This window comes from Benincasa hispida, chromosome 3, assembly GCF_027475165.1.
Source record: "Benincasa hispida cultivar pf3 chromosome 3, pf3_genome.v1.1, whole genome shotgun sequence".
In the NCBI taxonomy this organism is placed as follows: domain Eukaryota; kingdom Viridiplantae; phylum Streptophyta; class Magnoliopsida; order Cucurbitales; family Cucurbitaceae; genus Benincasa; species Benincasa hispida.
Genome location: NC_143480.1, coordinates 12,352,506 through 12,374,575, shown reverse-complemented (window position 1 = coordinate 12,374,575; position 22,070 = coordinate 12,352,506). Strand labels below are relative to the sequence as shown.

Below are 22,070 nucleotides of genomic sequence, written 5' to 3'. Positions count from 1 at the left end.
GGAATGACACTTATTTTCATTTTTGAAATTGGATACGTTGGATTATAATATGATTAGTTTGGTTATTAATCAAGTTCTCCAATTAGATTGTATTTATATCCCAGTTATTAATCAAGATCTCTACTTCCACTATATTTATATTTTGATTATTAATAAAGCTCTACACTTATACTGTATTTAATATTTCAGACATACGAACCAATTAAAGGAAAGTTAGGTATTATCAAAATGTCAACTAAAATAGTGACTAAATATGAAATATGTACAATTAAATTTAATAACATATACAAAAAAATTTAAACCTTAAAAAATATGGAAAAATATCATGTTAATTGATTAAGAATATGTATATCATAATAAAAAAACAATTCAAACACCTGAATAAATTTAAAATTTGATTAGGTAAATAAAATTTGATAATATATGGATATTTAAAATATAAAATTGGTACAAAAAATTGGATACTTAATTCAAGTGAGATTAATTCGAAAAATGGTTAAATCGAATCTAAATTAATAATAAAATCTGCATTGAAACATTAACTACGTGAAGAAAATCAGGGAGGACAATTGTTTTGAGGAAGACAGTTATTCTTAGTTTTTCAAATGAATTGATAAGAGGGAAAGTGGAGAAGTTAAGCATCAACAATTATTATGTATGTAGAACCCACATTGTTCCATATATTTTTGTAGTTTCATTAATAACAAAAGCTACGAACTAAACAAGGGTAAAATAGAGATTTGAAAATTTGTGGTCATGTGCATGTCATGAGTTACTATAAATCTTACTATTTGCCCTTTTTTCCGTTTTTCAAAACCAAATCCTTAAATCTATCATACGCTCCAATTCTCTTATTAAAAAAAGGGTAAATAATGTCTAATGCCGTGAACTGATTTTGAAAAAAGCCTATTCTCCATTTTAAATGAAAAATGGCTTAAGGTTTGTTAGGTTGGGCCAGGGATGAGGGTTAATTTTATACATTTACCCTCTACATACTTCTAATATCTTCTCCTAGTTTGATGGGATCTTTATGCTCCACAATTTTTTTCTTCTTTTTTTATTTTAAAAGTAATTTTGAATACAAAAATCTCATAAGATAATTGAGTTGTTTTTTAAATTAGAAGATTTTATCATGTATTATTATATAAATTATTTCAGATCTGATCGTTTGTCAATATTGTTGGAATTTTGGTTGGATAGATTAGTCATTAAGTCGCCATTCGTTTTCCGCTTTCACCATTTGTAGGATACATCATCCAAGAGACAGATATATAAGAGAGGTCAGGAGCACGCATAAAAAACCAAGATAGAGATTGTATGAGTGTCTTCTGAGAGTTGGGATGAGGATAGAGTGTTAGGGTTTTGTGAAGGTTTGAAGAGGGTGGATTAATGAGCACAAGGGGAGAGACAAAGAGTTAGTTTTGGGGCATTGTAATTAAGTGGTGGGTTATGTGTCATCATGAGATTCAAACCCTTCTTCTAGTTTGTGTCTTTATTTTTTATTCCATGTACTATGTGTTCGCATGAGATTTCAAGAGAAATTTGTTTCGTGGAACTTAAACTTTATATTTGTATTAATTTTGTGGAAAGTGAATACAATCTCTAATACATAGTATTTTGATGCTTTTAGAATAAATTATTATCTTTAAGCTGGTTGATCTTCTTGAACGATAGTGATCGACCATTAGGCTTATTGATCTTCTTGGATGATCGGCATTTAGGCTTGTTAATCTTCTTAGATGATCGACCTTTGGGCTTGTTGATCTTCTTAGATGATCGGCCTTTGGGTTTATTGATCTTCTTGTATGATCAACCTTTGGGCTTGTTGATCTTCTTGGACGATCGGCCTTTGTTGATCTTCTTGGACTATCGACCTTTGGCCTTGTTGATCTTCTTGGAAATCGGCCTTCGGGCTTATTAATCTTCTTGGATGATCGACCTTTTGGGTTGCTGATCTTCTTGGATGATCGGCCTTCGGGCTTGTTGATCTTCTTCGACGATCGGTCTTTGAGCTTGTTGATTTTCTTGGAGGATTAGTGTTCACATGAGGCTTCTGGAGAAACTTGTTTCATGGAGTTGAACTTAAGTTGGTGTTGATGTTGATGTTAATTTGATGCGATGTGGTTCGATCCCTAGTACATGATCCTCTGATTCTCTCGACTGGGTGGATGTGCTTGACTTGAAGAAGAAAAGCACCGAACGTTCTTGAAGTAGAATTCTTGGAAGAGTGTTTGTGTCTTCAAGGGTCTTTTGTCTTCTAGGAGTGTAGCTTCAGAAGTCTTGGGAATCTTCTGCTTGTTGATGAATTCTCTCTGGACTCTCTGAATGTAAAAATGCTTGTATCTTCAAACGACTTCAGTTTTCAGAATGCTTATTCAGTCTTCAGGATGCTTACATCTTCAAATCTTCTAATTGTAGAGAATTCTCTATAAGTTCTTTGGAGTATAGAATTGCTGACTCCCAACAAATAAATAGAATTTCAGTTTTCAGGTGGGTTTCATGGGCTTGGGCTTGGTTGACCAATGGGTCTGACTCTTGAGCCCAATTAGTTGGATTTGGGTTTGATTTGACATTTGAGTCAAACTCAACATATTTTTGGGTTTAGAAGCTTTAACCCAAATAATAATATCAAATTGGGTCAAATTAATCTTATATGATTCAACGGTTATGATAAAACCACGTGGCGTCATCGAAATTTGTCTTCAATTTCAATTCGAGACATATGCCAACTCCTAATTGAGCCCCAATTTAGTAATTTGGAATTTCGTCATTAATTTAGTAAATGACGTGGTAACTTGTGATTGGTCCAAAATTTCTCATTCAAACTATGTATTTGTTACTTTCATATAGACAAAATGTATAGAGCAACATTTTATTTTCAAAATTTGTATATTGTGTATTTCTAACTAGTTACTATCATATTGAAGATATAGAGGTTGAGTTTTATTTTTTAAATTTTATATATTATGTATTTGTTACTACCATGGACCTATATTAGGGCCTTATATTTGTGCGCAGACCTTGGGTGCAATTTTCTTTTTCATAGTGTTTTTTTTATTTTTTTAACTTTTTATTTTTATTTTTATTTTATTTTTTATAATTTTCTTGCTTGAATTGATTTATTTCCATTATCTTCTATTTTCTTTTGATTAGTTTGAATTTTTGAATTGTGTCTATGGTTTGGATTTTAGTTCCATCTAAAGTTGAAAACGCAAACTAATTTCTAGGGTGGTAGGTTCGGACCTTTAATATTAATATTGTTGTTTTCAAAACTTATTAGAGAAATATTATTGTTTTGGGAGTTCGAGGCTAGAGGTCGAACGTTGAGAACTCGACTAATATACAGGTCGAACGTTGAGAACTCGACGAACAAAGAAAAACTTGGAAACAATACATAGGCCGAAACTTCAACCCTCGATAACGGAAATCTCGCGAATCTCACTTAGGTTATCGAAGGTAGAAGTTTCGACACACATCCACCCTCGAGATTGCAGGTTTATTACTTTTCTTTTTCCCTTATAGAGGAAATAAAGTAATGAGATGATATACTATATGTATCTGTGTACTCGAGCTGCTTCTAACAACTTATACATTTTGTTATCATTTCAAATTAGACAGAGGCTTGTGGGATTGACTGAGGGGGTAAGGATGGCTATATTTCTGGGAGCGAACTCCAGGCGAATATGAAGCACATGGATACAAGTTATGCCTTGGAATGAAAGACAATTCTGAATTAGCTTTGTCTACGAACAAAATTTTGTATATTAAGTTGTCGAAGGTTATACACATGTCGAAACTTCAAAGCGATTAAGGAGATAAGTGGGCTGAAGTGGATTAAGGAGAGAGCGAGATTCAAAACGAGATAGTAGGAGAGAGCGAGATGTTGAACGAGATTTTAAGAGAGAGTGAGATTCAAAGCGAGATTTTATGAGAGAGCGAGATTCAAAGCGAGAATATTGGAGAGAGCGAGATTTAGTTTATATTGACTTATCTGACTAACATTGAACTTGGTAAAATGAAATGGTTGAATAATTGAAAAATGAGATTATTCAAGAATACACATTGAATGCTAAGATTACGCATTGAGTTTCTGGTAGTAGATCCATAATCAAAAAAGTGTTTGTGATTTTTCCAGAAGAAATAAAAGCTAGTAATTATTAATGGAAAATTAACAATAATAACAGAGAGGGTGAGATATTGAGAGAGTGCAAGAGTGAGAGAGCGAGATCTTAGGAGAGAGCGAGAGCGAGATCTTAGGAGAAAGCGAGAGTGAGAGAGCAAGATCTTAGAAGAGAGTGATACTGAGAGAGCGAGATCTTAGGAGAGAGCGAGAGTGAAAGAGCAAGATCTTAGGAGAGAGCGAGATCTTAGGAGAGAGCGAGAGTCTTCACTTTATTTGAACTTTCCATAGAAATATATATAAAAAAAGAGAAAACAGAGCTAATAATCATACTATAATTGAATAATCATTAGACTATAATTGAATGTATTAGATTATTATACTATAATTGAATAATCATTAGACAATAAATTGAATATATTAGATTATTATATTATAATTGAATAATTATTAGACAACAAATTATTATAAAAAAATTGAATATACAATAAATTATAATAAAAAAATTGAATATACAATAAAATGAATATATAATAAAAAAATTTATTTATTATTCAATCCCTAACTATCTGGAGCCCGTCTTAGTAACGAAGGACACTTCCTTCGATTATGTCCTAACTGGTTACAAAATCCAAATCGTTGTCAAGTGGTTGGTTCTATCCAATCCATCTCGTTGTGATAACGTGAAATTTTCAGTCTACCAGGTCTTCTCAACAATGATGGATCAGAATGTAAGACGGGCATATTAGGGTGCGTGATCCAGTAATCTTCATGCGGTACAGGTTGAAATTAAGGAGAGTAACATTCAGCATACGTTGACAATTTGTAGTAGTCTTCAATAAAATCTTCGTAGTTCATGTTAAAATGTGAGCAAACGGCCATAAAATGCAAGCATGGAATGCCAAATGCTTGCCACTTGTTACATGAACAGTATACTATCACTCTCAAGACATAGAAGTGCACACTATCACTCTACAAATTGTCAACGTATGCTGAATGTTACTCTCCTCAATCATCTGATCACAGCCTTGGTCGAGAGATGGAGACCCGAGATGTATACATTCCATATGTCTGTTGGAGAGTGCACTATCACTCTACAAGACATATAAGTGTTGTTGGGGTTACATGTTGACGGTGAGCCGGTCACCGGAGTGATGTACGATGACTGATTAGAAGTTTGTCAACTGTACCTCGGTGCGACCCCACCTGCCGACAAGATTAAAGGAACGAGGTTAAGTTTAATATGGTTAGGAACACAATTTCATGAGCTCACAGATGATGCAGACGAGGAAACTGTCATAAGATATGCGCGAGCATATATACTATAAATGATGGGTGGAAGTCTATTTTCAGATAAATCAAGTCATTTTGTTCACTTGATGTTCCTGCCACTATTAGCTAACCTCCATGATGCGGGGCGGTATTCGTGGGGTGGAGCATGCTTGGCATGGTTGTATAGACAACTATGCAAAGCAACAAGACCAGAGGTTCGAGAGATAGCTGAGCCTCTCATACTTTTGCAACTATGGGCTTGGGAGCGATTTCCAATAATAGCTCCATAGTTGCATCATGTTAATGATGCTCAATTAGTTGGACGAGCCTACGGTTCTCGGTATATTGTTTTAATTCAATTTAATTTTTATATCATTGATCTAGTTAATTTAAATTCTAAATTATCAATTTAAAAATTTAGGTAGAGAGATAAATTTTGTGTGACTAGGACTGCCACACATGTAGACAACCAGTATAGATATATGTTTGATCTGCTTCAACCTGAATAGGTACATTACACTAAATCTAATTGATTATTTTATTCACATTTTTATTGTATTTGTCTTTAATATTCTCTAATATAATATTTTGTGTTTCAGGTTATTTAGGAGCCATACAAAATTATTGTGCATATTTTGCCTAATTTTTATACGAATGGTCAAAACATATGGCAGACGATGAGTCCTCTTATATGTTTTCACATTGGTGAGTGGCATCTTCCTGACAAGGTGTCGGTTTTCAGCAGGATGTCCCATCGCTTTGTAATACTGAACCCATACTGCATGATATTGACCTAAGGACTAGAGATTGGTCCGAAAAAGTTGCACATTTGGTAGTGCGATGGCACTATCGTGCAAGGTTTATTGCAGTGGAGGTTTCTCTTGAATAGTTTGACACAGATGTCACTCCAGAAAATATTCATTGGTATAATAATATCATAAGGCGCTACGTCACTCGTCCGGGAGCAGCTGTGGGTCATCTGGTAAATGAATGAATATTATCTATTTTTTAAATTTAAATTTATTTTAAATATTGTCTAATTGTTTTATCATTCACAGAGATCGAACAACAGTAGACTCCATGAGGTTGCGAATGATCCGAACCAGGTTCTTGCTATATGTAGTGACAACCAAAATTATATGGAGGAAATTCATTATATGTACGATATACCTATTGTTCCTCCACTAGCTCCTAGACGTAGAGGACCTATTCGGGAAGAGGATGAGTTTGATGAGGTTACACATAATGTGGAAGAGTTGCCCCTATGACGCAGACGCAGAGTCAAACTAATTATGTTAGTCTGATGATGATGATGCCTACACTTGGTTCAGGACATTATGACTCAGAGACTGGTCCTTCGTCTTCATACGTGCATGGACATGGTCGGGGTCGTGGAGAGCATAATGAATATTTATATTATAAAGCGTCTGCAGAGGTACTAGAGCAACATCAAGAAAAAGCCGAGCAACCTCAAGTTCGAAGTCGACGACGACAACCAGCTCGAAATCGACGACATCCGCCTTATGGGACACATTGATTTTTGTAATTATTTTTATATAATTGAGATATTTAATTTACATTTTTTTTTTATTTTTATGAGTTTTTTTTTTAATTTATTCTTTTTAGAGTTTAAATATAATAAAATATTTTTAGAAATTGTTTTTATAAAATGGAAAATTAAAAAAAAAAAAGAAAAGAAAGGATTAGAAAGAAGAGTGGAATGTGTAATAATTAAAAAGGAAAAAAAAGAAGGGAAATTTGTATGGTATTCTCGCTCTCTGTTAAAATCTCGCTATTTCGCTCTCGCTCTCTCTCATAATCTCGCTCTCGAATTTGATTAGGAAGTTCAGTGGCAAAAAGAAGGAGATTCATTAGCTCGTTATTTAGTCAGACTTGCTGAGATGACAGAATCCGTAAAAATTATTCAACAAGCTTTGGAAGGAATTCCAAGGGGACCTTATGAAAATTTAGAAATACGATCTTTTGATAGAGGAAGGTCTTCGGAATGATAATTAAACAGACTCAATAATAATGTTAGAAAGGACAAGGTCGAGAGTTCAAAGTTCGACGTACAAATGAAAGGAAGGTCAAGGGTTCAAAATTCAACATATCTAGGTCGAATTTTCAACCTTCGACTTATTTTTAAAAAAAAAAACAACAATATTTTTACAAATAATTTGAAAACAACAATATTTTCCTAAATAGTTTCTAAAAGGACGATATCCTTTTAATTTTCCTGGTAGGTTTCATTATTTTGATTTTTAATTGCCAGTTTTGGGGTTTATACCATAATTGTTAGGTTTTGATTTCCATTTGCCAGTCTTGAGAGTTACACCTTAATCATTAATGTACCTACGTTGTATTTGTTAGATACAGTTTTATTTTTGTTTTCATATTTTCTATTTGTTTGTTTCCAGACATTGTATTTGGATCAACACGGTGTATGGACAACTTTTTGCTTTCATACAGTATTTTTTTCTCTTTCTTCTTCTTTTGTATAATTTTTAATTCATTTTCCATTTAATATTTCTTCAATTTCGGATTTTTTTAATTATTTGGTTAGATTCTAATTTGTACATTTATGGTAGTTTTGAAATTTTGATTTGATTTTGATTCTAAATATTGTATCCTGAGAAGGATATATCTGTCAATGTTTTAAAATAATTAGCGTGTATTTAAATTCATTTTTTAAATGTTAGACTATTTTGGGATTGGAACTTTATTTACATATTTTTCAAAATTTCATTTACAAATAAGATATTTGTCCATATTTGTTAATATATTTTAGTAAGTGCAAAAAAAAAAAAAAAAAAAAAAAACATTGCATTAATTTCATGTAGATTTTGGCATTCATATTCCCTAATATGATGAGATAATTCAAATGTACCATGTAATACTCGTTAAGGGATATATAATATATTTTCATACATATTTGCAATAATACAGTATCAGTGCATTTGATCATATTCCGACATTAGTTTAATATACAATATTTTAACTCTCATGTATATTGTCTATTTGTTATTTATTATAAACATTCTATATATCTAATATACATCTTATATATGCGTCAATGGAAGTTATATTGGTTTCCCCCACAATGAAAGCAATGCTACTACCATCATTACAAGAAAAAAAAGTATATCCCGACACTAAAACTAAGCGTCGGTGGCTAGATCGGTTGGCAAAACCACATCTTCCGACGTTGTAATGCAAGTGTCGAGAGTTTTAATTTCTATCGACGTCGTAGAACATCCGTCGGCATATTGAACAGATCTCCTGATGCTCTATTATTATGCGTCAAAAAATAGTAACCTGAATTCAAAATTAAACAACACCTGATAGAGAGCGTAACTCCCAACCAGTATTTTGACCGTTGAGAGTTGTTCTTTAAAAATCACTAGATCTCTCTCTTCTCTCTCAGCCAGATCTGTACCCATCACTTGGATCTCCCTCTCTTGCACACCTTCACCTTCGATCTCTCTCTAGGCCAGCTTCATCTTCACGAAGCCCCAAAATTTTAGAGAGAGAAAGCAATAAAGTGAGAAGATGGGGTTCATAATTTTGCCCTTCAAGAATCCCCATTTGATTCAGTCTCCACGGAAGAAGTCGACCACTGGAAGGGTTTTTCTTTACTGATCTGCAGGTTGGTGTTCAATTAGAGATCTGACCAATTTCTATCAATCTTCAAAGCCCATGACAAGAAATTTTGGTTCTCTTTTTTTTCCTCGTGGATTTTAAGGTGTGTTTTTTTTCCAATCCTATGAAAGTTAATTTTTCAAAATCAATTTCTTGATTTCTTGATGATGTAGTTCTATTTTTTCCTATAATCTATGTTCATGATTCATCATATGCTTAATTGCTGCTGAAAACTGCATCCTGGGAAGTGGGAGGATTTTGTGGCTATACTTATGAAATTATTTTCCCTTCTAGGAAAAATTTGAAGGTTGTTTGTTTTGTTTTGTTTTATCTATCTCTGTGGAATGAGAAATTGTTTGTGTTTTTTTGTGAAGAGTAGAAGTAATTAGAAAGTTTGATTGCTGATTTAATTGTGAGGAAGATAAGGACTTGGCTCGAGTGTGATATTTGGTTGCCTTTTCTTGGCTCTTGTTTCTGAGCTTTATTATCTGTTATGGTGGAAGAAGAGGTTGCAGTCAGAGATATTGAAATTATTGTAGTAGCCCAGCTAGAGAGCCATTTTACATGTTTTGTTGGAAAAGGTCATCTTCTTTGAGTCACACAGTTCTAAATCCTCAAGATCTAAGTTCATCAGTAAGATTTGGACCTGAAGGGCAGTTTAATGTGCATAATTTAATTAGAACTTGTACAAAATAAACAAAATTAACAATCCATCTATTAAATTACAACATTGGCTATAAATTAGAACCCTTTTGTGGTTCAATTAAGGTTTGATGTTAGCGACTTTTGTGGTTTGATGTTAATGTCTTTTGTGGTTCAGTCAAGGTTTGACTATAAATTAGAACTCTTTAAGCCATAATTTCAAATCATGAACATAGAAAAGATATTTTTCTTTATAAATTAAATCAATATTTGATGTTAAAGACTTGATTGATGTTAGTCTTCTAAGGACTAAAACGAATAGCCAAAACATTTAAATTAGTTGTTGCCTCTAATTTTTTATCTAAATAATATATGTTATAACTTGTCACAGATTCACATTGGTTTCAAAAGGTACCTAACTAAGAATAGATAAACAGTTGATTAAAATTAAAGATATGTATAGAGAATGAGTAGCCTAGTTTCTAGATATGGCTAAGTCCATGTTAATAATTTTGGAAAAACAAGGTGTCCATGCAAAAATTATATGAATTCAATGTGGGAGTCATTAGAAGGTGTGGGATGCCATTTCTTCACATATGGAATATCCTCATCTTATAGTCAATGGGTATATCATGGAGAACCTCCTGACTCGAAGATTAGGGCTTCTTCCCAGCCAGAGGCATCCGAAACAGGAGAATCATAAGTCATCTTGATTCCCAGGATGATTCTCCACCTTTCTATCAGTTGCATCATGCTAAACTAAAAAAGAAAGAAGAGAAAGAACTTGGAGTTGGCGCCTATAGTAGCCCTTCCACTTTAGTGTAGTTGTAGTTTGTATTGGTACTGAATACCCCTGAAGGGAATTTTTCTCTACTTCCCTCAATCTTCACTTTACGCCACGCCGACTCCCCAACAAGTCTTTCTTCCTTCATTTTCACTAGCGCTTCCCGGAAAAGAAGTTGTTTTCTATTTCGACTCACAAGGCTAGGTCTTACACCCGAAAGAGTCTTTCACTTTACCTATCTTAACTGAGAGAAATCTAAACAGGACAAATAGGCATTTTTCGGATTTCTTTCCTTCGATGCGAGTTCAGGTGTCAATTTGCTTACCACAGCCCACGACCAGAGGATTTCGGCGGAAAATGGATTCTTTAGCTGTCTTGGCTGTTGAGTTTAGGCAGCTAGCTCTCCGAACCGTGCGGGAAGGTTTCGTCGGAATACATCCTGTCTTTTCACCTTAGTAGTCCTATGCATAGTCAGTATTATAGCCCCAATCAGTCTTCCAGAGGGGACAAATACCTGTCTCCTTACACTCGAGCTAGCTTCGATGAGCGCTATACTTTCATAGTTATAGGATAGAGGTCAAGCCTCATATTTTCTTTAACCTAATTAATCAGCCCCGGGGGAGAATGGTGATGGAGATGTATTGCGGGAATCTAACCCAGCGAAGAAAACACCTACGACTAAGTCAGGTTGACCTTAGGGCTGCTGTCTCTCATGCCACTGCGGAATTGGGGGTTCGAAAGACTTGTAATGGAACGCTATAGCACAATTAGCATTTTTGCAGAAATCCTTCTGACCCGAGATCGGCCTCTCTTTTCCCGGTGGTAGGAAAAAATTCCAAAGTTTTTTAAATGAATGCTGCCTCAACCAGAGAGATCAACCTATTATCCAAAGAGGAATCCTTCCAGTAGTCTCGGCCATTTGCGTTGACTTTCGTGACCTCAACAAAGCCGGTCCCAAGGATGATTTCCCTTTGCTACACTACACGACACGAGTGACGGGTGAAGTTGAAGCAGACACGGTCAGTATGTCTTTCGCTTTCCTAAGGTAAGAAGACAAGAGGCTATCGAATGGATTGAAGGGGACCGCCGCCCCCCCCCCCCCCCCCCCCACACACACACACAAGGTACATCTTGCGCCTATGCCCGCTCCAAATTCGGCTTCTGAGAGTGGGGAACCCAGTCCTATCCCACGAACTCTCGTTCTTTTACCTTCTTTCATGCGAAAGTTGACCAACTTCTTGATCAATTGTTTTTGCTCACCATCCAAGCCCCCCATATAGCTTAGAATTTTCGAGCAATTGGAAGCCGCTTTCGATGACGGAAGAATGGAGTTCTCCCACCTTTTATATATAAAACCCAGAATTGCACGTAAGAAAAGGGAGAATCTTCATAGACTGGCTTCCACCAATCGAAGTAAGGGCTCGTCTCATTCTATAATGGCGTGGTAACAAGAGAAAAGAGATTGCTTTACGGATTACTTTTAGGAGAGATTGCCCCTGATTAATGTCTTTAGCGATAAATAGATTTATATATATAAAAGTGCTTATAAAGTGAACTTATCTAGAGGATTTGAGAGCCACCAAAATGTTTAAATACAAGGTGATGGATTAAGTATTATAGTCTAATGCAATTGAAGAATATGAGATGTTCAATCTTCTAAATGAGCTACAAATCCTAGTTGGCAAGGAAGATGTAGGGGAAGAAGATGTTGAGAATGAGATGCCTACTAATGTCCATGAGAGGGATACTTCAAATATATTTGAGGATTTAACGAGTAAATCACGTAATCAATTGTACACTGGGTGTACCAAATTTTCGTCATCAAACATCTTGGTGAATTTGATGAACATCAAACTTCTTAATGGGTGGAGTAGTAAATTGTTTGATGTGTTGCTAGAATTGTTAAAAGAAACATTTCCAAACAGTGCCTCCATACCTAGTTCCTTTTATAAAACTAAAAGGAAATTGCGTGGCTTAGGTCTAGGCTATGAGACTATTCATGCTTGCAAATATGATTGCATATTATATTGAAAAGAATTTGCCTAATCCCAACACTATCCAATGTGTGGTGAGTCACGATATAAGATTAACGATGGCAAAGGAAAGAACATTCCACATAATGTTTTACGCCATTTTCTATTGATACCGAGGTTAAAGCGGTTGTTTGCATCAAAAGATGGTGCTGCTGAAATGAGATGACATAGAATTAAACAAGTTCAAACGGATGATGTGTTGCGACATCCAGCTAACGCGGAATGATGGAAGCATTTTGATCGTGAATTTCCTCAGTTTGTTTCATACCCACAAAGTGTTCTATCTTTCTCGTGTTTCCTTATCAACATGTTAGACTAAGTTTTATGCATACATGTTTGTATGGTTTGAGTTTTGTTTGTATTCTTTTGATTGTGGGGGAGGGGGGATGGGAGGGGTTGATTATGTGCATATTTGTTTTTATGGTTGCCGTTTGTTGGATTTGCATGCTAGGAACATTCAAGGTGATGGATTAGTCATCGAACTTGTGGAGTGTTTATTTCTTGAAGTCAATGGGCTTGTGAATAGTACTTACGCATTCAAGTTTGTATTATTTTAATTGGGGAGGAAGGGTGTTTCAAATGCATCATAGAATATATACACTACAAGAAAAAGACTCTCTCAATGCCCAAAATAATCGTCGGAAAATATATCATCGGGAGAGTTGACTACATAATGGTGCCATCGTGAGTGCTCAATAACTCTCGACGTAGTATGTGACTCGTGCAGTTGGTAAGAATTCTCGACGCACCAAAAGCAGGCGTTAGGAGTTTGACCAAACTCCCGACACCTCACCATGCCTATCAAAAAATGGGAACGGAAGACCAATCTGGATGGACCGAACTTCCCACGAATTAAATAATTCATCCGGAGTTGTGTAGGAACTCCCGATGGGTACGATAGCCCGTTGGGAGTTTTGTTTTAAAACCTCTAAATCGAACGCCCAATTTCAAATCTGCTTTCTTCCTTCTTCTAACCTTAGCACACAGACGAGAAACCCCCAAATCGAAGCCAATTGTTCGTCTGCCATCTGTTGTCTACTATCCTCGTCCTTCATTCGTTGTCCGTCGTCCGTCATCTGCTATCCATCGATCTTCGTCCATCATTCATTCGTCCTTTAATTTAGATGGCAGCTGGTCGTCCGTCTGTTGGAAACTACTTTTGGTGAGTTGAATTTGACTCTACACTTTTATATTGAAGGAATCAAGCTTGAGTAGGTTGTAATTTGTTTAAAATTTGAGAAAATGATAAAACTAGTCCAATTATGAGTTAATTTTGTTGTTGTTTTTCATGCTTTTAGTTGTTGATTTTTCATTTCTTCAATTGAGTGATCTCGCTCCAAGCTCGAAATTCACAATTCTTCTCATTCTTGATGTCTCAGAGTTGTTCCTTGCTCGGTTTGGGTCTCAAGTGTCCTAAAATATGGGGTTAGGAATAAAGTCGTTCCCCTCATTTTCCTTTTAATTTTTAGCATATACTATATTTTATATCCTTGGTGTTACATTCCATATCTATCATAAAGGATGTTTTACCATAAATTTCACATAATTAGGAAATTGTTTTCAATTAACTTTTGATAATTCATTATGATTGTATGGGCATAAGTGTTAAAACTTTGGTAATAAATGAATTGATTCCTTTGCAAGAACAAAAAATAAGTAAATGAATAAATGAATTGATTTCCACATGAAGAGTTTTGTAAAGTAATTAAGCATTAATTTCCTTTTGGCGTGAATTTGGTGAAGAGTTTTGTAAAGTAATTAAGCATTAATTTCCTTTTGGCGTGAATTTGGTGAATAGGTTTGTAGGATAAAAGGATAATGAAAGGAAAGAATAAATGGTTGTGAAAGTTTATATTTCATTATGTTTGTGACTTCTTATTGCTTTTGTTTAATTGTGAAAGTTTATGAATTTTGAATGTTGTATAGGATGGGTTGAGATTAGTTATTCTTTTAGAGTTCAACTTGTGGTCTTTGTGCATATGTGAAAGTTTAAGGTTGAGAACATGAAATCTTAGAAGGAAGTGTGTTCATTTTCTTTGTTTTGTAGGATTGTAGGATTGTAGGATTTTCTTCTTTTGTAAGATTGTAGGATTTTTTTTGTTTGGTAGGATTGTAGGATTTACTTTACGGTTTTTGTTTGTTTTGTTAGATGCTGTTTGGAGATAATGTGGAAAATGTTACTGGAGTTGTTGTGTTGGAGATGATGTTGAGAGTTTTTTTCTTGTATATATTTGTCAAGACGTTATATCTTTTGTAAACCATTTTGCCAACTTTTCTGTTGTATAATAAAGAATACTATTGACTTTGTTTGTTTGTTTTATTCTTTATGCGAATATTTTTTATTTTCTTAATCATGTAATACATTTTAGGTTATTTAGATCAAATTAAAAAAAATAAAAATAAAAAGGCGATCTACCGACAAAGATGTCGGGAGTTTATATATCTCCCGATGGCTTCCCATCCGTCGGGAGTTCAAATTCAGAATTTAAGTTTTTGAATTTGAACTCCCGACGGCTAACTCCCGATGCATGCATAGATAGTGTAGGGAGTCCCAAACACCCGACACGTGTATAGACAGAGTTTCAAACTCATGGCACCATAGAACACGTGTCGGGAGTTTATACAAACTCCTGCCAGTATATGTTGTTGCGTTGGGAGATGTTCTTTCGATGGATATATCCCAACCAAACTCCCGATGACTAGTTTTTCGTAGGGAGTGGATCTCTCGACGTATTTTTTTTACCATTTTTCAACGATTTTAAGCGTTGGAAAAGGGATATTTTCTTGTAGTGCTAGGTCTTTGTTTTGAAGGCTATATGTGGCACAAACATTTATTCATTGGTTTATGTACAAGTTGGACTAAGTTGAATAATTATCCTTGCATTCAATAATAGTTAGTTTTAGGGTTGGCGTGGATGTGAGAGGATCAATATTTATGCTATTTGTTTTATGGTCATTTGAGATTTACTGTTTTAATTGAGTATTTTTCAATGAAACTAATTGAATTTTGAATTGTCTTTACTCTAGGGTGCATATACTTTCGAGTCGATGCAGGAGTAGAAAAGACTGGTTTTGGGTTGAGGTTCGATTGAGTTAGATGCTTGACACAAAGAATATGCATATATTACGATGAAATTATTTCGAGACTTCATTTATATCTTATGTGTACTGACACTTTTTTATGTATTAACGTTCTTGTAAATTCCATCTTATATGTATTTATATTATTATATATTAAAAGGGAGCAAGTGCAGGCTTTGAGTTTCTCCAACTTCTAATATGTGTAATGAATTCCAATTTATTCTCTTATGCTACAAACATTCGAGTTTTGGTTGATTCTCAAATATCAAAACTGTAAGTTAAATTACCAAAAAAATATTTAGTTACAAACATTCAATGTTTTGATCATATTTGAATATTAGAACTAAAAATTAAATTAGGAAAAAAAAAATTTAGCAACTGTCAGACAAATATCGTCGGTAGTTAGTATGTCTCTCAACGTTGTTGTCAACAGTTATATTAGCAGTCATCCCAGTTGCGTTAGATCTCCCGATACGGGCGTCGACAATAATGCAAATCAAGTTATTGGCATTTAGAAGATATCTACCAACGCTGTTCAAAGGCATCGACAAAGAGATCTTACTCTCGACACTGTTAATACAACGTCGAGAGAGAGGCATATCCACTGACGATGCTTACAAGGCATCGGGAGATGTCACGACGATGTATACGGCATTGAGAAATGTTTTTTCAACCCCTATTTTTGTGAAAATATGGGATCTATTAGGTTATTGACCTAAAATATAGGAACTTTAGACAATTATGAAAAATTGACTTAATGTTTGGGCTACTTGTGTAGAAACTATTATATATCTTATATGGGTCCTACAAATGATATATATACGTACTTATACTTTTTATTAATCAACAAGATTGGACATTTTTTTAAAGATAAACTATGTCCAACCCTTTTTTGAACTAAAAAAAATAAGGATAGACATAATAATCTTTAGAAAAAAAGAAAAAGAAAAAAAAAATAAAAAATGAGGCGTCATCACCCTTTACAAGGGCGGCCTTTCAATTAAAATTTGTTGTTGTGTCAATAACTCATCTGGAATAATTAAATTGTTGTTTAGTTAATATATTTAGAGACGCCAGTATTACCATTTAAAGAAATGAATTTTGTCGATAGTTTCTTATGTTAATTGGTGTAGCTTTCAGCTAGTCCATCCAATAAGATCCTATTTAAATAAATATTATTTTATTATTAACAAATTTATGGACTTTTCTAAGAATTGACCTAACTGAGATTTTGAATAAAAATGAACTGATATTTTTGGGGTCTGACCTACTTGTAAATCATTGAAGATGGTTAAGGAATTATATGACCACAATTTTCATAAGATATTGGAGACTGACAATTTATGAATTGTATATGTTCCATATGCCATAGGAATTATTATCAAAATGTTAGAAAATTAATAGCGTAAGGTTTTATTTCGCTCAATTAAATCCCAATACTGGAGATTTCCATAGAAAGAGACCGTCTCAATAGCTAACAATTTTGGATATTTTATGTATGAGACCAGGATTTTTTTTAAAAAAAATAATGTTATTTTAATATATATTACAAAAATAGAGTATATGAAAAAGTATTTTTAAAAAAATAGGTGGTTATTGAAGCAATTGACAAAAGTAGGGTAGTGGAATCGTATACGGGATACACGATTACCGTTTAATCCAATCAGTACCACATTAGCTGACTGGTTGACCTGTTGCATGGAAACTCGTAGATCGGGTCCATGATTGCCATAATCATGGACCCAGTCCATGATTTGTTTTTCTTTTTTTTTTAAAAAAAAATAGATTGACTATTTTTTTTTAAATGGAGTTGTACAACAATATTAAGACTTTAGGAACGGGTCCACAAATTCCTTCATTATTAAAACTTAATTATATATTTAATCTACAATGAAAATATAATTATCTTGCACTCATTAAAAAATATATCATGAAATTAAAGAAGATTTACAATTAGTTCTTTAATTTACAATTGAAAATGAAAGTTTACATAAAATTTAAAAACGACCCCTTGGCCCTTACCCTCATGGGAGTTGTCTTCGTGTCCCTCTAAATTAGGTTCACCCTGTCGTTGTCGTCTACGACGAATACGTCTTCAATCGGTGTCAACAACATTGAGTTGTCTTGTTTGTTGAATAATACCTTCTATGTTGACCAATGTTTACTGGCACATTGAACCGTAAGTTGTTCTACACTGAATATTGTTCATCTCCGATAAAATTACTTTCTTTACTTTCTTTAACCGTAAGTGACTCAAGGTATTTACTTTCTTTTATTGATGACTTTCTCAAGGAAAAGTTGGGTTTTCTTTCTTAAATCAAAAGACCAAGTATTTGACAAGTTTAAGGAATGGAAACTCATGATTGAGAAGCAAACCTCTAAGAAAATTAAGTACCCAAGGACAGATAATGGGTTGGAATTCTGTAGTGAAGAATTTAACAAATTTTATAAAGAAACAGGCATTACCAGACATAGAACAACAAGATATATACCCCAACAGAATGGAGTGGCAAAGAGGCTTAATAGAACTATTATGGAAAGGGTCAGATGCTTACTCTCAGATGTCATCTTTAGTGAAAAGTACTAGGCTGGAGCTACAAGCTACACTGTGTACACCTTAAATGGGTGCCCACATACATCCCTAAACTTCTTATCCCCTAAAGAGTCTTACCACTAGAATTGAGGTGAAGACACCTAAAGATAAGTCCACTAGTCAGAATCCTCCAAATGATTTAGAAGAGGAAGAGGAAACTACAGATGATCACTTGATTTGAGTCAATACTCATTAGCAAGGGACATAAAAAGAAGGGTAATTGTTCCTTCGGCTAGGTATACTGAAACAAGTTATATGAACCTAGTTTTAAATGCTACAATAGCTCCAAATGACCAAGAACCAGCTACTTTTGAAGAGGCAGTAAGCTGCCCTGATGCTAGGAATTGGATTGAAGCTATATGTGAGAAATGCAATCACTAAGTGTTAATAACACTTATACCCTAGCTTTTCTTCCCAAAGGATGCAAACCAATAACATCTAAGTGGATCTAACTAAAGGCGAGTACTTCTAAAGATGAAAAGCCTAGATATAAGGCAAGATTAGTGGCTGAGGGATTCACTCAGAGAGAAGGTATTGACTATTCTAAGATCTTTTCACGAGTAGTAAAACAGACTTCTATCAGACTCTTGTTGTCTCTAGTTGCTCAATATAACCTTGAATTAGATCAGCTAGATGTAAAAATAACTTTCCTACATGGTCACCTAGATGAGATTATTTACATGGTACAACCTAGGGTTTTGAAGAAAAGGGAAATGAGGATCTTTATTGTCTTCTAAACAAGTCCATCTATGGACTTAAACAATCTCCTAGACGCTGGTATAGGAGATTTAATGACTACATTGAGATTATTGGATTTCAAAAGAGCTCCTATGACATATGTACCTATGTAAACTCAACCACTTATAAGAATAAGGTATACTTACTTCTCTATGTGGATGATATGTTGTTTGCTGGGGTTTTTAAGGAAGATCTAAGGCATGTCAAAGATCTCCTAAAGTGAGAGTTTGACATGAAGGATATGGGTCAGTCTAAAAAGATACTTGGGATTGAGATTACCAGAGACAGGGATTCCTCTACACTTAGTATTAGTCAACCTAACTACTGTGGGAAGATCATTAGAAGATTTAATATGACCAATGCTAAACCAATAACTATACTTATTGCTCATCATTTTAAACTATCCTCAGCTAATTCACCTAAAGAAACTGACTTGGAACACTTAAATCAGATGCAAATGGTTCCCCATAGTCGGACAATGGGTAGTTTGATGTATCTTATGATCTCTAGTTGGTAAGATCTTTCCTATTGTGCAAGCCTTGTAAGTAGATACATGTCAAGTCTTGGAAGAAGACTCTGGGAAGCTATTAAATGGATACTTAGGTATTTAATCTGATCTAAATAATCTAAGCTAATCTATCAAAGTGTAGAGGAGACAGAACTTGAGCTATATGGGTTTGTTGACTCAGATTTCGTAGGGGATCAAGACAAAACAAGATCTCTTATAGGTTATCTCCTTTTATATGGACTTAATCTACTAAGCTGGAAGGCAAATCTACAGTCTATCACAGCTCTATCAACTACTGAGGCAGAATATATGGCCCTTTCAGATGCTATAAAGGAAGCATTGTGGTTAAAGGGCTTGATGGAAGACTTTGGCATCAAACAAACAATAGTTAAAATCTACTTTGATAATCAAAATGCTATCTATATTTTCAAAAACCCACAATACCACTTAAGAACAAAACACATAGACATCAAGTTTCATTTTGTAAGAGACAAAATAGAACAATGAGAAATAGAGATCCTGAAAGTTCATACCTCGGAGAACGCAGCTGACATGCTTACCAAACCTATCTTGAAGCTTAAGTTAGCCAAAGTCTCGAATAGATTGGCTTCATGTTATCTGAAAAAGGTTAAACATCATTATATTTGGAAGGAAAAGGCAACATGATTGAAATTAAGGTGGAGATTTAAAGGAAAATAATCTCAACGGCTAGTTTTTTTCTTAACAGACTCAACAACTAATTTGTAACAGTCATACAAACATATATATATGCTGTACATTTAAACAACTAAGTGAGTTTTACATTTTTTTCACTTGTACAAATCTATAAAGAGAGAAAAGTTCTTATCTCTTGTAGTCTTCAATAAAGAATAAGCTCCCATCCCGTGGATGTAAGCACCTCTTTGCTGAACCACGTACATCACTTTGTAGATCTTCTCTCCCTCTTTCATTTTCTTCCTTTGCATGCTCGAATTTCTTCTTCATTGTCTGCGAATCTTGCCAAGAACAGAGAAAAGCTAGAGAAGGTTGAGAGGGTTTCAGATTCAAGTGTTAGAGAGAGAGAGAACTTTTGTTCAAACTGAAGGATTTTCATCAACTCACCTTATTTCCATCAGATCAATGTTAGTGGTATTCACCACGTATCGATCTCTGAGCTGAAGTTCGTGGCTCCTGCGGAGCCTTTCCTTCTACCTAACATCAAAGTTGGATCAGCTTTCTTCTCTTCTTGGGCTTGAAAAATAAAAGAAAGCCCGACAATTGCTACCCAAAATTAACATTTTACTACCCAAAAACAATATTAAATGCACTTTAAAACTAGGAACAACATAATTCAAACCATTATTTCTTACCATACACAATGCAACTAGAGAATCTCCCTTGATGGAACCTCATTTTTTTCCTACTTCCAATTAAAGAAGAAGAAATTAACTTGGCTTCAACATCAATGTCGTTAATATCATTTCATATAGCTCAATAGTAACAAAATAAAGCAGTTCACAAAATTCTGGGAAAAAAATCTCGCGTCAGGAATGTATGATGTAAAACTAGAAAAAAATTTGGAAAAAAAGAGAATATATCAAAGGAAAAAACTGGATAGATCTGAGCAGAGCTCGAAGTTGGAAGAACGACGGAGCTCGGCGAAACCCACAACACGAATGGATCTGATGAACGATGTGCAAAATAAGCTGACAGAGTTAGAAGAATGGCGGATCAAGAACAAATCTAAATGGTGGAGAAAATGGCGGAACGCACGGCGGAGCTGGAGTGACAAAACGCACGGGGAACGAACAGATCTAAACCCACGGTAGATCTGACGAATGGGAACGCAGATCGTCTAAACCCACGACGACATCGATGCTCTACAACTGACGAAACCTCATGGTGCTGCTAATCAGAGTGGCCGAACAAACAGGCAGACGAACGATGAGCTTGTGCATGCTCCGTCAGTGGCGTGCGGCGTGGGTGATCGGAGGAGCACTCGAACTAATGAGGAGACGAGAGAGAGCGACAAAACCTTTTCTTTCCTTTTAACGCTAATTCTTAAACATATATTATAATAATAATAATAATGATTATTATATATTTGTTTTCCTTTCCGGTCCAAAAAAATGCAGATCTTTAGTCTTGGTTTTAAATCGATATTATAGATAATTTTTTTTTAAGAAATCGACATTATACATCTGTTTTTAGTTTTTCCAACAGACATAAAAGCTTAGATTTCTTATAGTGATATCCATTGTAAAACAAACCCTCGAAAGTATAGATCTGCTGTCAAGCGGCTACCCACAACACAAAACGAACCCTCAGGTGATGGTTAGGCTGATGGTGGCGCGACTTGGGCGACGAATAGTGACACATTCAGATGACTCAGATTGTTGATAAACGGTGGCACAAAAGAAGGGCGATGGTTGGCCCGACGGATAGTCGAACCAAGGATGGCTGGCGTGACGGCAAACAGTCAAACCAAGAAGCACGAACGACAGTAATGACTATCATAACAAGTATGTTATATATATATAGGGTTTTTTTTTCTTTTTTTTTTTTAAAAAAAAACCTATATATATATATAACATACTTGCTATGATATATATATTCATTTATATGATATATAATATATACACATTTATATACGTGTTTTATGTAGAAATTGAGTCCATTTG

General features: G+C 34.6%; 2 long non-coding RNA genes across 7 annotated transcripts; one reads left to right on the top strand and one right to left on the bottom strand.

Annotated features, from left to right (window-relative positions):
- Positions 1 to 8,370: 8,370 nt before the first annotated feature.
- On the bottom strand, positions 8,371 to 21,454 carry LOC120073892 (uncharacterized). 6 transcript variants are annotated; one of them, XR_005480837.2, is made up of 4 exons: positions 20,760 to 21,454; positions 20,512 to 20,601; positions 17,594 to 20,426; positions 8,371 to 9,032 (listed from the first exon to the last, which is right to left on the bottom strand). It is a non-coding gene; the product is annotated as an uncharacterized LOC120073892 (long non-coding RNA). The 6 variants fall into 6 exon arrangements; XR_005480838.2 differs by having other exon boundaries at positions 19,944 to 20,426; XR_005480836.2 differs by having other exon boundaries at positions 17,594 to 20,405.
- LOC150037031 (uncharacterized) lies at positions 8,994 to 15,756 on the top strand. Its single transcript, XR_016528545.1, has 2 exons — positions 8,994 to 9,134; positions 15,518 to 15,756. It is a non-coding gene; the product is annotated as an uncharacterized LOC150037031 (long non-coding RNA).
- Positions 21,455 to 22,070: the final 616 nt, after the last annotated feature.